Here is a 14,744-nt window from a genome sequence, read left to right as displayed (position 1 = left end):
CTGGCCTTTAGGAATATCTAACAGGGAAGGTGTTCCACACTATGGGTGCTGAATTCTATAGTCAGCCACCTACGCATTATTCCACAGGTGGCTCCTGAAGTGAACAGTCTTTGTCATTCAGAGACAAATGAGCTTGGATTCCTACACAAAGCCCTTCCTGCCTGGCTGCAGCAACTCTACACTGTCCCAACCTGACACCCTTTAGTGTTAAAAACTACAACTTTCATCACTCCCAATAAGATCTAGGAATGATGGGAGTTGCTATGTAATACCTCAGAAATTTGGAACTCTGCAACAAAACTGTGCTGGATCTCACAGGAAAAGAATTGCATCCATCTCCATTCTCTAAAGGGATGTGGTGGCGCTGTGGGCTAAACCGCAGAAGCCTCTGTGCTGCAAGGTCAAAAGACCAGCAGTCGTAAGATCGAATCCACGCAACGGAGTGAGCTCCCATCGCTTGTCCCAGCTCCTGCCAACCTAGCCGTTTGAAAGCATGTAAAATGTGAGTAGATAAATAGGTACCACCACAGTGGGAAGGTAACGGTGTTCTATGTCTAGTCACACTGGCCACGTGACCATGAAAACTGTCTTCAGACAAATGCTGGCTCTATGGCTTGGAGACAGGGATGAGCACCGCCCCCTAGAGTCGGCCATGACTGGACTAAATATCAAGGGGAACCTTTACCTTACCATTCTCTAAACATATAAAAGCCCATCTCCAAAGGCTTCTGGACACAATTCCCATGAAGTCCCTTAAAACAAGAACCCCATTTATAGAAGAGCTTTAAAGGTGTTCAAGGTGATTTGTTGCCAGTGATTTTGCTTAAATCTTCCAGTACTAGACGCCTTTTTCTTCTCTTAAGAAGAACCCGTTTGTCTCGGGGCCACAAATATAGAAGGCCCTGCTCTGGCCCATGAAAAAAAAAGCCAAAAGAGGCTTCCACAGTAGCTCATAGTTATGGTGTAGTTCATGTAGTTATCAGTTGAAAATGGAAAAGATCGAACTAGGCTCCTTTGCTAATTTTCACTATGATCAGTTATGTGTATCACAGCATTACCTTAGATTCTGTATCAAGTTTTAAGCCTCCTGAGAATCACACTCATCCACAAAGCAAACATTAGCCATTTATTTATTTATTTATTTATTTATTTATTTATTTATTTATTTATTTATTTATTTATTCATTCATTCATTCATTCATTCATTTATTCATTTATTCATTCATTCATTCATTCATTCATTCATTTATTTATTTATTTAACAACACATCCTGAAAACAGCCGTTTTCTCTCTGGCTTTTCCTCTAAGCTTATGACCCTGAAGCAGAGAATAGATTGGAGGCATGCGATCACATGAAAACTGCTTAAACAGAAGATTTCCAGGAAGCCATATCATGTACAGTCTTCTGACTGAATTCTATGGAAGAAGAAGAGGCTACACGCAAGAATGAATAATAAGAACAGCTCACATTGCTCGAGCCGTACATTGGTAAATATACAGAGTTTTGCAAAAGCAAATTTCCCTGGGGCTTTCCCTTTCCAACAAAAACAAACCGTGCAGAGCTCACTTTCACATTTCCCACACTTCTTGTGAAGACCCAGCAAAACTCACAAGCTGGGCAGTTAGCTGACTTAAACACACACACACACAGACATACAGACACACAGACACACACACACACACACACACAAAGAAATAGACCCTCGTTGTTCTTAGTTTGGAGACGAGTGTGGGTGAGGGTTTTCCAAGGTTTGGAAATACTTTAGAAGTGTTAGAGCTACCATTCTAAGACACTCAAAACAATTTAAAATCAGGGTCGAATAATAACTTTATTAGACTGCTTTCTTTATTCATTTCAGAAGCACCACAGTACAATCAAATAATTTTCACCCAGTAACAGGCAACATCAAGGTCCTCGGGGGCAGCTAACATCAAATCTTCCATGCTGTACGTTGCAGGGCATAGAGTACACTGAGGTAGGTGTGAAGTTTCCTGTTGTCCTGCACATTCGCAAAGAACGGTGTCAGTGCAAAACTTCATTTTCTTAGCCTTACCTTGGTTCAGCCAAGCCTAGTCTGCAGCCTCGTAAGTGGCATGCAAGTAATGCAGTTCTCCATGTGATCAGAGGTTAGACCTCCCTGGGGTTCCATCCATGTTAAGAGGTGGGTGGTTCTTTCTTTCCACCTTATAGCCCTGGCATTCTTTGATGTTCCGTCAGGATCCACGGATATTTTGAAAAAAGCTTTCCTTGATTCTAAACTGGGCAGGGGCAGGATGGTAGCCAAGGAGTGGATGCGCATTTGATGTAGCTTTCTCTCTTAGCTGCTACCTCTCTCCATAGGTCACCGGGTGCAATGACTGCTAGACAATTAATCTCACTGGTAGGGGGTGGCTTCAGGCATCCAACAATGATTCTACGGCTTTCATTAAAGGATACATCTACCTGCTTTGCATGGTCTGAATCATGCCACACCAGGCTGGTATATTTGCCTGCCAACTAGCATGGGGTCAAGGCTGTAATGGGGTCACTAAAATATCATTTAAAATGTGAGCTTTCGGGTTTTTCAGAAATCTTCATTAAGGATGGGATCGTCAGATTTCCTGGATCATAGATCCAATAATTTCTCATTCTGGGAGTTCTGCTTGATTGACAACACCCTAAAAACACCTAAATGTTATTTACCTGGGTGGTGGTGGTGGGAAATCCTAAACTGGAAGTCTCTGAGGCTTAGTTAGGCCTAGCTCCACCTATCTACTTGTTCAGAAAGAAAGTTTCCAGCTAGCACTGGGGCAGGAGAGGAAAACTGGGTGAAGCTAGCCTTCCAGTTTAGGCCTTTAAAAAAAAAAGAACCAGGTAAGGAATATTTGGGTATTTGTAAGGTATGTATAAGGGACGTGGTGGCGCTGCAGGTTAAACCGCAGAAGCCTCTGTGCTGCAAGGTCAGAAGACCAGCCGTCGTAAGATCAAATCCCCGTGACAGAGTGAGCTCTCGTCGCTTGTCCTAGCTCCTGCCAACCTAGCTGTTTGAAAGCATGTAAAAATGCAAGTAGATAAATAGGTACCAGCTCGGTGGGAAGGTAATGGCGTTCCATGCCTAGTTGTGCTGGCCACGTGACCATGGAAACTGTCTACGGACAAACGCCGCCTCTATGGCTTGGAGACGAGGATGAGCACCGCGCCCTAGAGTCGGACATGAGTGGACTAAATGTTAAAGGGAACCTTTACCTTTACTTTAAGGCATGTATATGTGAAGTAGAACTCCTAAAATAGGAACTATGTGATGTGTAGTCCAAGAAACCCCATGATTCCACCCTCACTCTTCATCAGGAGGGTAATGGAATGAAACAGAAAACAAAAATCATCCTGACTGGACACTGAACCTAAAGGATCAAGAATGAAGACAAGATGGAACCTGGAATTTCGGAGAATTGGTTTCAGATGTGGTGCTACCACGTTTTACCTCAATAGTTTCTCTCCATCCCCATGACAGCTATTGCTCGGTGCACAGAGCAGGGCTTGGGAAAGATGATAGCGGGGGTGGGGGGGGGAGGAATCCCCAGCTAGCAGGGCTGTAGCCTGGAGCTCCAGGAATTGACCTTATTCTCCAAGACATTATTGATGCCAAGACGTGACAAGCCACTGTTGTTGCTGTAGATAGCTCCATGGCTTAGGCATCTGGCTGCAAAGATAGAGTTTAGGAGTTCTATTCCCTACTGTGCCTCCTTGACAGGGACTGGATTCAATGATCTGTAGGATCCCTTCCGGTTCTGCAGTTCTAAGGTGATGATGATGATTTGACACCAGCAAGTGCTAGCAAGGATAATATACAAGGGCTTTTTGTCCAGACAACTCAGAAAATATTTTCCAATATTTTGGATAAGATTGCCTTCCTTCCTATTTGTGCCCCAGGTTTCCATTAAAAATAGCATTCGAGGGAGCTTACAAATTCCTTAAAAGAATACAGGTAAAATCTCTTTTAGCGAGAAGTCATGAAATCCAACCAACCCCACTGTAAAACCATTTTAAAAAGTAAATACATTACAACAATTAAAATGCACTGAGGATACACTTAAAGATGACTACTGGGCAGGTTATGCATCATCAGCCTGTCTATAACAATGTGTTTTTAATCCCTTCTTAAAAATCAGTCAATGTGGAAACAGATCGTAACTCAGAAAGAAGTGCATTCTGTAGTCTGGGTGCCTCACAGACGGTGGTCCTCTTCTGCATACTTTTTAGGTGGGCCACTGAAACCACTGGTATTTTTAAGTAGCTACAGGAGGTTGTAGCTAGCTGGATAGATCAGTGAATTAGTTGTCTGGCTATGAAGCCAGAGGTTGGGAGTTTGATTCCCTACTGTGCCTCCTATGAGTAGAGCCAACCTGTGTGGCCTTGGGCAAGCTGCATAGAATGCTCCAAGGATAAAGGAATGATAAACCGCTTCTGAGCCTTTGCTACCTAGAAAACCTGAAAAGGGTTGCCATATGTCAGAATTGACTTGGTGGCACATAATTATTGTTATTACAAGAGGTTGCATGTTGATTCCTGAAGCTGTGGGCCCAGGCAGTAGAGAAGTAAGCCTAAGTAAAGTGGTTATGTGGGAGTCAAGATGTCTGATAAGGAAAGTGCAGGAGATACTAGAGGGGCTTGGTCAGTAAAGAGAGGCAAAAAAACATGGACACCAATCTTGGATACAGGCTTGGAAATGGGGTTAAGATACAAGAAGGGATGCTGAGACCGCCTAGGGCTCTTGCAGATGGAGGAAAGATCTTTCCCGTTTTTCCCCTCTGATTCATCTCTGTTTATCACAAAGTGGTTCATGGCTTACCAGGATTCCTGCCATACTGTATTTACGAAGGCATCCGGTTTTAAAACAAAGTTAATGAAGATATCTTTTGAAATATCATTTTTAAAAGCAATCCACTGCCAAAACTCCTCTGCTGGAGTGGTTTTCTTCTGTGCTTTTTCCATGCCAGTTGATTGCAAATTAAAAGCGGACACTTCTTGTGGAACTGAACATGCTGGGGGGTGCCAGTCTGCTAAACCCATACCCTGAAATAAAGAGCAACGAAAGGAAACAGCCTTCAGGAGAGAACAAAAAACGCAGAGGAAGTCTGGAATTTTGTCATCGTTTGTCACTGTTCTACCAAGAAAAATCCTTATGACATGTGGAGTTGGGGTTGGGTTGTGGAATGCCACTAGCATCTGTTGTAAACCAGGTACATTTTGGAAACAAATGCTCCCTCTATATATATATTCTTAAGGAGGGATTAAGAGAAGGAGCTGGGCAGTCATTCAGACTGCTTCAAAGGTAAGGAGAAGACTTTCAGATCCGCTATTGGTTCCAGAGTGTACTCATGTCTCCCTTTTTGTTATATTTACTTTATGTACAAAAGGTGTAACCAGCAGCTGTTGCGGGATGCTGTTGAGACACTAGAATGAACAATGAGAGCTACGCAGAGTTCCCGTGGTGTCAGAGAAAGGCTCAATTCAAAACTGAAGGGAAGAGGGAATCTATTCCATGAAAGATTAACCTAAATCATGAGGGCGACATCCCTTCAAGTGATAAAATTCAGAGAGGAAGAAGCTAAGATGTTGGTATGGTGAACATTTATCTGGAGAAATGGTATGATGCTAAATCATTGATATTAAAAATACTCAAAAAACAAGCTTAGAAGATAAAAAGAAATACTCTCAGATGTGTTTACCATCTCTCTGAGTGGCAGTTGTTTATTCCTTTTTAATATCTATATACTTATTGTCTTAGCTTTAATATTGTCTTTTAATGATCTATGCTGCCTCCTTAATATTGCCTTAATGACCTATGCTGCCTCTTTAATATTGTCTGAGCTTTAATATTGTCTTTTAATGACCTATGCTGCCTCTTTTTAGTTATTGTTCTTAGCTTCAAATATTGTATTTTAATGATGTAAAGCAGAGGTCCCCAACCCCTGGTCTGCGGCCCAGTGATGGTCCATGGCCTGGGCCGAACCAGGCCACGGAGACAGATCTCCCACCCCCTGCATGCACTCCCCCCACAGCCCCTTTGCGCATGCATGTGAGTGCCCACATGAGTGCCCCCACCCCTTCACGCATGCACACAAGTCCCCCCCGAGCGCCCCATCCTTTGCTCATGCCGGCAAGTGTGCACACCCCTGCACAAGTCCCCACAATCATTCACACAAGTGTGTGTGGGCGCACCCCTTCGCGCATGTGTGCGAGTGTGGAGGGGTTATCCTCCTTTCCCAACCGGTCCATGGTGTTAAAAAGGTTGGGGACCACTGATGTAAAGCACTGTTGTATACTCATCATTTTTAGCTTTAAATATTGACTTTCAGTGATGTAAGCCACCTTGGGTTCTTTGTAAGGAGAAAGGTGGGGCAAAAATATTTTAAATAAATAAATGGGTAGTTGTATGGGTAGGCTGATGGCATTGATTTCATGCAGGTGCTGATTTTATGCTGGATTTTGATTTAATGGACCTCTCCAAGGTACTAAACGCATTTGGAGTACAGGGTTCAACATTTTAGGTAGCTCCTGTAAGGCTCAGATTACAACTTGGAGCACATTCACATGCCCTGAAAAATCAGAATAACTAGCTATCCTCTCTTAGAAGTGCACTGAAGGGTTGCAAGCGGGGGCTGTGAATTTTAATTGGCATTCCCCAGGTAAAGCCAATTGGTTTGGAAAAAATAGATAGGCTGGCAGTTCCTCAGCCAGAGTTGGCAAATATATTCCAAGAATCCTTTCCTCTCTTTAGAGTTTGCCTCTTCACTCCTGCAGAGAATGGAGGAAATTCAAACCAGACTCCCAGATGGTGTAAAACTGGGTGGGGAAATCAAGGAGTGTAAGGACTGGGTAATAAAATTCTAGCTTTGCTAAAGGGGCTGAAAAGAGCGTTGCATGGAAAAATGGCTTTTGCTCTAATCTAGCTTGTTATTTAGCTAATAAACAAAATATAGCTAACGAAGGATGTTTCTTCATAAAAGATGCTTCTTCAATGATTTTTTTGGCTGGGGATTTTTCCGTGAAAAATACAGCTCACAGCTGGGCTTGAAGGCCTGGGGCTGAGAGTGCTGCACTAGAGATACTGTTTAGCCATCTGTCATACAACCAGAAAAGGAGGCAGAAATCTGAGTGCTTACAGCTGTCTTAAAGGCTGCAGGTGTGGATTATTTAATATCAGGAACAGGGAAGGAATGCTCTGTTTAAGATAAACATGGTTTACCGAGGTCCCTATCTCTGCTTGCCTCTCTTTGCAATTAAACAGATACCATAAATGTACACATAAGAAGACTGAGATGCTCCTCCTTTTTCTTGCAGAGTTCCAAATTTCTGATAAAATTCCTTTTGCTATGCAGTTAAAAGTTCAGAGATCCAGAGTAGAATTGCTACAGGATCCCCAAACAGTCCACCCCTTTCTCATTACTTGGCACTTAAAGTCTTAATATCCTTGAGACATTTGTAGGAGAAAGAATAAAAATGTTTCATTACATACAGATGTGAACAGGTCAATAGCAAACAAGCAACAGAACTGACTTCCAACAGACTAAAGAGAAACACTCAGCAGAAAGGAGTTCTCTTTGAAATCAGAAGTGGGAAGGAATACTTGGTTAGTTTTTGGATGGATTGACAGTCACCCCAATCTAGAAAGGTCCTTCACAACTCCACCTCCTGGAGGCAGCATGGGAAGCCCTAACAACACCTTTAAGGTAGCTATAAAAGTATGATGCCCAGTGTGGTGTAGTGTCTAGATTAGGATGGAGAAGAAGCATTATGGATGGAGAAAAAGCATTAAAGGCTGCAACAGGTGATCTCGTGTGACAGTTCAGGCTGCTGCCCAAGGGCTAATTTCTGATGAACAATTTCAAAGCACTTGTTGCTCTTTTTTCTGGGATTTTTACTTTACTTGCAATTCGAATGTCTGCAAACATTCCGTGTTTCATTTTTGCGACACCACAGGAGTCCAGCAGAAGACCTAGGAGGTCTCAAGACTCGCATCTAGCATTGGTCTCAGGACTGGTTATTTACTGTGTTAATTTGTCCCTCTGTGACACATGAATAGTAAACTAAATGGGAAAAAGTCCACTGGAGCTAGATACTATATAGCATACTTTGGCTGCTCATTGTGCCTCTTTATATACAATTACATTCACACTAGATGGAGGTTGAGGTTTTGGAAACAAGGTTCTGGATGTTAATGTCAGACAGAGTTTCTTTTCTGTCGTGTAATTGAAACGGCATGATTGTCTGTTGCATTTTTGTGTTGTCATTTGGTCAGTGCAAGAAATGCAATTAAGGAAAACACAGCCAGTTTGAAATTCCGTTCAAGTGGACAAACGACAAAAAACGATGGCTTGTGACATTGAACCCGAGTCCTCTTGTCTTCCCTTCACACTCCCGCTTCTTCCCTGCTCATTTGCAGCTAGGTTCGCTAAAAATGCTGGCATTAAGATAGCTGCAATCTTTTTTTTTTCATGGCTTAAAACACGAAGGAGGAAGAAATACCTCGTAGAGGGTATTCCGCAATACAACAGCTGGGTTTAATTGAAATGTCAGGCCTGCATCTTGTGGTTCAGTTGCATGAACAGCTTCTTCAGGCATAAAAGCACATGGCAGGGGGGAGGATATGGTGGGGAGGGAGATTTGTTATGTTCTGAGCAGGCTGCAGACTGGCCATCGTCAAAGGGAGGCCAAATTGAAGGAGGCCATTATATTTTAAAATAGCTCATTACATCCCACTGCAGCCCAGCTCATACCCAACTCCATAAGAACGGGTGTATCATGAGTTTTCACAGGGTTATAACAGCATCCAACATCTGGGTGGTGTTGGCATGAATCAAGGGGGCAGACAGATAGGGAACAGGATGTCTGAACAAATCCATTTTAGAACTGAATGCTTTTGTTCCTCTGTGTAGCCTATCTCATCCTAAAAGCTGAGAAACAGGAACAAATGGCCAAAAACTTAAAAAAAAAAAGTTGAAGCAGCATGTTTTCAAAGGAGAAAGTTCAAGAACTAGCATTCATGAGCACTGACTTCAGTGAAATGAAATCAAAAATAACCCCCCCCCTACTAACTACAGAAGTCAGCCAAGCATCTGTTTCAGTTTCTCCACGTGAACCATGACATGCGTTTGTCTTTTTCCTGCTGATATTTGCTACTCCACTGTGCAAGCAGAATCTTTTGCTTCTGGTTGATCTCCACCTTCCAGAAGTGGAAGCTGAAGCTTGTGAGGAGCAAACACCATCTGTGGAGCTGTGGCGCTGCATGTTTGTTGACAGGATTCTGACCACTCCTCTTAACAATGTTGATAAAACATTTCGTCTTGATATATCAATATAGATAGGAATGTATTTGTATGTCTTTCTTTTTCCACATCAGTATCACTTAATGTACACTTTTCTATCCCCCTAAGTACCTTAGCAGGTAGGATATATTGCATCATCTTGTCTCACCCGAAGTAACTTAGTGAAATTTATGTCTGAATAGGTGTTTGACCCTGGTTGCACTTCATTCTGCACTATGCCATGCTGGCTGTTGTTCTAAACATTGGATTAACAAACACCTCCATGCAGTGCTATCTAAACTGGCACAAACATGGTAAGAAAAGTAAGAGGAAATTCCTGGCTGATCTTAGGAACTGCAGAGGGAAAAAAATGAATACAGAGTTTAACAATATTACTTTTTGGATTAGCCTTTCTGAGAGATTCTGAGAGCTGCAATCCCAAAAGAGGAACTTTTTGCCATGTTCTGCTGTCAAGGTGGGATATCCTACTCTATCCTGTACCATTTGGAAATGTAAAAGAAAAAAGCTAGTCAACAAACAAAAAGCCCTAGGGGGTGTTGTATGAAGCAGTCTTTTGTAAAGCTAATGGTTCTTACTTGCTCCTTTTAGACCAAGCCATCACAAAGTACTTTGCATTAATAGTTCATCCTTCATTTCCAAAGATGACCATCTCCATCAAATTCACCATTTAGAGGAGAGGGAAGAGAAGAAATGAGTGGTTAATGCTGAGCAGTAGCACACTGATGGATATGCAGGTGATTCATGAGCCCAATAGAAGCGTGGAAGATTCAGAAAAAATGGGGACAGGTCAGCTGATCCTGGGTTTGTTGGGCTGCCAATAAGATACATCCTTTCTTTCTCATGTCTTTCTTCCTTTCTGCATCCTTGATTCTTTTTATTTCAAATCCTTTAGCCCCCTTGTTTGACAGCACTTGACCAGACACTTCGGTCTTGAGTAAAAGCTTCCCAACTGACACGGTCAATATGCTTGGAATGTTGTTTTCCCTGTGTATCCTTGACTTGTTCCTTTTGTCCATCATCAAGCATCTGCAACAAGCTCTCCACAGAAAATATGTTTCGGGAGGTGGTCATCCAAGCTCTTGACCACATGGCCAGCTTATTGAAGTTGTTTCGAGACTGTAAAAATGTTTGTCATCTACGTTTGCTCCAAAACTCCAGTGTAAGGGATTTGTCTTGCCATTTGCTGTTGAGAATTTCTCTGAAGACAGGTAAGAGGTAAGCAACTGAGCTTTCTTGCATGGCTAGTCCACATCTCCACATCATATAGTGGAGAGGACAGATCAACAGCTTTGGGCATTTTCAGTTTGTTGCATTGCATTAAAAGAAAGATAACGCAAAGCGATGTACTGTTGATAGGAGAACCCATTCTCTTAGTGCAGGCAAATGATTTCAATGGACTCTCTTCTGGTTTTAGTCCAAACTTTATAGTATGTATGTATGTATGTATGTATGTATGTATGTATGTATGTATGTATGTATGTATGTATGTATGTATGTATGTATGTAATTAATTAATTAATTAATTAATTAATTAATTAATTAATTAATTAATTAATACCCCGCCCCTCTAGACCATGTCTACTCGTAGGGAGGCTGGCTTGTAGACAGGGAGCAACCCAAGGTGCTCAACCCTGTCTAAAGGCCAATCCCCCTACTATACCACCTATAAAAAGGACTTGGATGAGTTGAAATGGTCTAGTCCCTAAAACTGAACCTCTTCTAAGTCCAGAACAAGCAGGGTTTAGACCTGGCAAGAGCAGTATGGCTCAAATTTTAAAGCGAACCCAGCTTACTGATTATTTGGAAACATATAAAATAACTGGAACAGCATTTGTCAAAGTTACTGTAGCATTCAATACTGTCCACCATCAATTGCTGTTCTAAAAGTTCTACCTTCTTACTAAGTATTGACGACTAACAGAAACCGTTCCTGTACTACTTTAAAAACAAAGCCTGTGGAATATCAAGGGAAGCACCATTGCTGGAGAAACTAAATAAATAAAGGAACAGCCTCCCACAGGGTGGGATCCTGGCATCATTACTTTTTAACATTAAGACAAATGATCAATCACTGTTCCTCTGCTCCAGGAGTCTTGGTTGGAGACACTGTTGATCTTGTTTGACAGTCCAGGAGGAAAATTTTGAGTCCGTTGAGCACCGGCTAGACTCTCGTTATCAGATCTTTCTATATATTACAGAAACCACCAGCTGAAATCAAACGTGTTACAAAAACAGGTCTGTACCTTCTACTTAAAGAATAGAGAAGCACAGAGAAAGCTGGAAAGATAAGATATTGGAATATTTTCTAACCCCAGAGTATTTAGTATTTTAGTTTAGACCAAACTTTGACCTACAAAAAATTGACTAAACATCAAACAGGAAGTTGCCAGTAGAAATAACTTACTCAGGAAACTGGTTGGGTCAGACTAGGGTGTACACCTATATACAAACAATAAAAACAAAACATTGTCCTTGTGCTCCACAGCAGAATGATAGTGCTGTATAGTATAAATCAGCACATGCCGAACAAGTGGATGTAGCTTTTCATTAATAAGGCAGGATTATTACGGGCTGCCTGAAACCTATCCCCACTGAAATAGTCTATTATTTAGCCGGCATTGCCCCTTCGAAAGGATCCCCAGAAGTGCTAACAAATGAATGAAAATAAGGTAATACAGTACCAAAACCGCCCACTTTATAGAAAGTAAGAAGCAAAATACTATACCTAATCCCCTAGACTAGTGGTCCCCAAACTTTTTGGGGCCATGGATCGGCTGGGGGGAGCGAGCTCTATGCTCACACGGTGCAATGGATGTACCACCTGCAATGGGCCTGTCACGCCCGCATGCCTGCAGGGGGACATGCCCCCGCAGGCGCCACACATCCCGCTGTGTGCGTGCAGGGTGTGTGTGTGGAGATCCGTATCCATGGCCCAGTTACGGCAAGCCCACGGACCAGCACCGGGCTACGGACCGGGGGTTGACGACCCCTGCCCTAAACAATGGCTAAAATCAAGGAAAAGTTTTCTGCTTACCTCTCAAGTACTAAATATTAAACTAGAAGAAGCTAGACTAAACCTGTGGAGAGCAAAAACAGCACAGCTTGCCAACTAGGTGAATGCTAAAGAGTGTCTTTCACCAGGACAAGGTTCTGGCATGACCATCTGGAAGTCGCTTAATAGACTTTGAAGTGGAGTAACAAGATCAAAGAATATTCAAGTAAAATGGGGCTACTTAGATATGGGAACAAATTTTCTGTGAATGTGGTGAAATTCAATCAATGCAGCATTAATGTGTATACAATTTATGCCCTGCCATATGTACAAAAGATAACATAGTAAATGGTGATGCTATTGGAGTCATCTACTTCTGGTCAGAAGTAGTCTAAATTACTCTGATAGTTTAATTTGTTTGAATTTTACTTATATTTTATATACCTCTATGATTTTAAATTGTGCAACATGCTGATATGACTAAAGAAAGATGTTTGACATTTCTTTTAATGTCTGAGCCGATAGCTGGATCCAATTCAGCTGCAACATCAGAGAAACAATTATCCCCTCCTTCCTTCACCTAGCATGAGGATTACAAGAAAACAGGAAAGCCCGAGAGAGATGACCATAATCCTTGCTAATTAAAAAGTCCCTGGCTTTTAAAACTCGGCTCCGCTTTAATACTGTCTAAAATAGCTTGTTGAATTGTGTCCAGAAGGCAACAACAGGATGTTCTCCTGGGGTAGACACTGAAGACGCTTCCAGCATCTTTGGTCAATTCCAGGAAATCATTAGCCCTCCTCTGAATCCCAACAGGAAAAAGAAGCAGAAACGGAGTATCCTGTATTAAAATGTCTTGGTGCTAAAACTGGAACAAGATGGAGAGTGAAACATGGGAACTGCAGTTCCATGGTCTTACCTTATCCCAGGTGTCAAAGAAACTCGACATCTCAACATTCATTTTCGGCACTGAGTAAAATTTTATGTCCGTTTTTCCTGGTTTTCAAGTTCAATATTTTGGGGTCGTAGAATATATGAGCATGTTTAGTGTTGCACAGTTTAATTCAATACATACTTTTGGCTCTCCTGGATGGGGAATTTAGGGGAAATATGGTCACGGGCATCTTGCTGCCAGAACGTGTTAGTCTGCTGGTTTCTTGAGCCAGTTCAGGAAACTGTTCAGTGTATCCTCTTCCAAATATCTGGGAATACATGCTCGAACTGCAGCTCCCAGAATCTCTCTAGGCACAAGTGGGTATGCTAGTTGGGGATTCTGGGAGTTGTAATCCAAAGAAATGACTTGCCCAAGTTCTGCCTTGTGCCCTCCCTTTCTTGATGAATGAGGTGGAAATATGCTCTCACTAAGCTGATTTTTCAGTGGTGGGTGAGGAAAGAAAGCCCTCATCCAGAGGGTCCCGCAACAATACACCTTTAAAAATAAGCATTGCTAGGAGTTCTGGAAGTTGTCTGATTTTACCAGCCATCTGTCACTTGGAATCGTCATGTGATGAACAAGATCCTCATCTTTGTTTTCCGTACTAATTAATCTGTGGCAATGCCAACTTTCATGTGCATAAGAATGATTCACGCCTACTCAATCCATAAACATGCAATGAGGAACTGAGCAAAATGCACACTTCCTAGCCAGTTTATGAACACATTCATACATGCAGGTTCCTCAGATACTCTGCATTTTCTCCCACTGCCTGTGAAAAGTGGGAGCAGACGGCCTTGGAAAGCCCTTATGTTTGATGTGATGTGAATGATGTGCTGTGAAGTTCCCTGTTTGTCAGATCTGTGACAATGACTCGTTCACAGACGCAAGTTGTCACTTGCTGATATTTGTATCATCAAGTGATGGACATATAAACAAAGCAGAATTACTTTCTGCATAAGAGGGTGGGGTTCAAGGGCAGTCTAGAAGAGACTTCTTTCTGTTACAATACTGTGTGCTTAACACAGAAAAAAAGCAGAGACATCACCTTGCCGACAAAGGTCTGCAGAGTCAAAGCTATGGTTTTTCCAATAGCGATGTATGGAAGTGAGAGCTGGACCATAAAGAAGGCTGACCGCCGAAGAATTGATGCTTTTGAACTGTGGTGCTGGAGGAGGCTCTTGAGAGTCCCCTGGACTGCAAGGAGAACAAACCTATCCATTCTAAAGGAAATCAACCCGGAGTGCTCACTGGAAGGACAAATCCTGAAGCTGAGGCTCCAATACTTTGGCCATCTCATGAGAAGAGAAGACTCCCTGGAAAAGACCTTAATGTTGGGAAAGTGTGAAGGCAAGAGGAGAAGGGGATGACAGAGGACAAGATGGTTGGACAGTGTCATCGAAGCAACCCACATGAATTTGACCCAACTCGGGAAGGCAGTGGAAGGGAGGAGGGCCTAGCGTGCTTTGGTCCATGGAGTCACAAAGCAGATGAAATAGATGATATAA

Source organism: Pogona vitticeps, chromosome 5, assembly GCF_051106095.1.
Source record: "Pogona vitticeps strain Pit_001003342236 chromosome 5, PviZW2.1, whole genome shotgun sequence".
In the NCBI taxonomy this organism is placed as follows: Eukaryota; Metazoa; Chordata; class Lepidosauria; order Squamata; family Agamidae; genus Pogona; species Pogona vitticeps.
The sequence above is the reverse complement of the archived record's forward strand: the minus strand, read 5'-3'. Positions refer to the sequence as shown.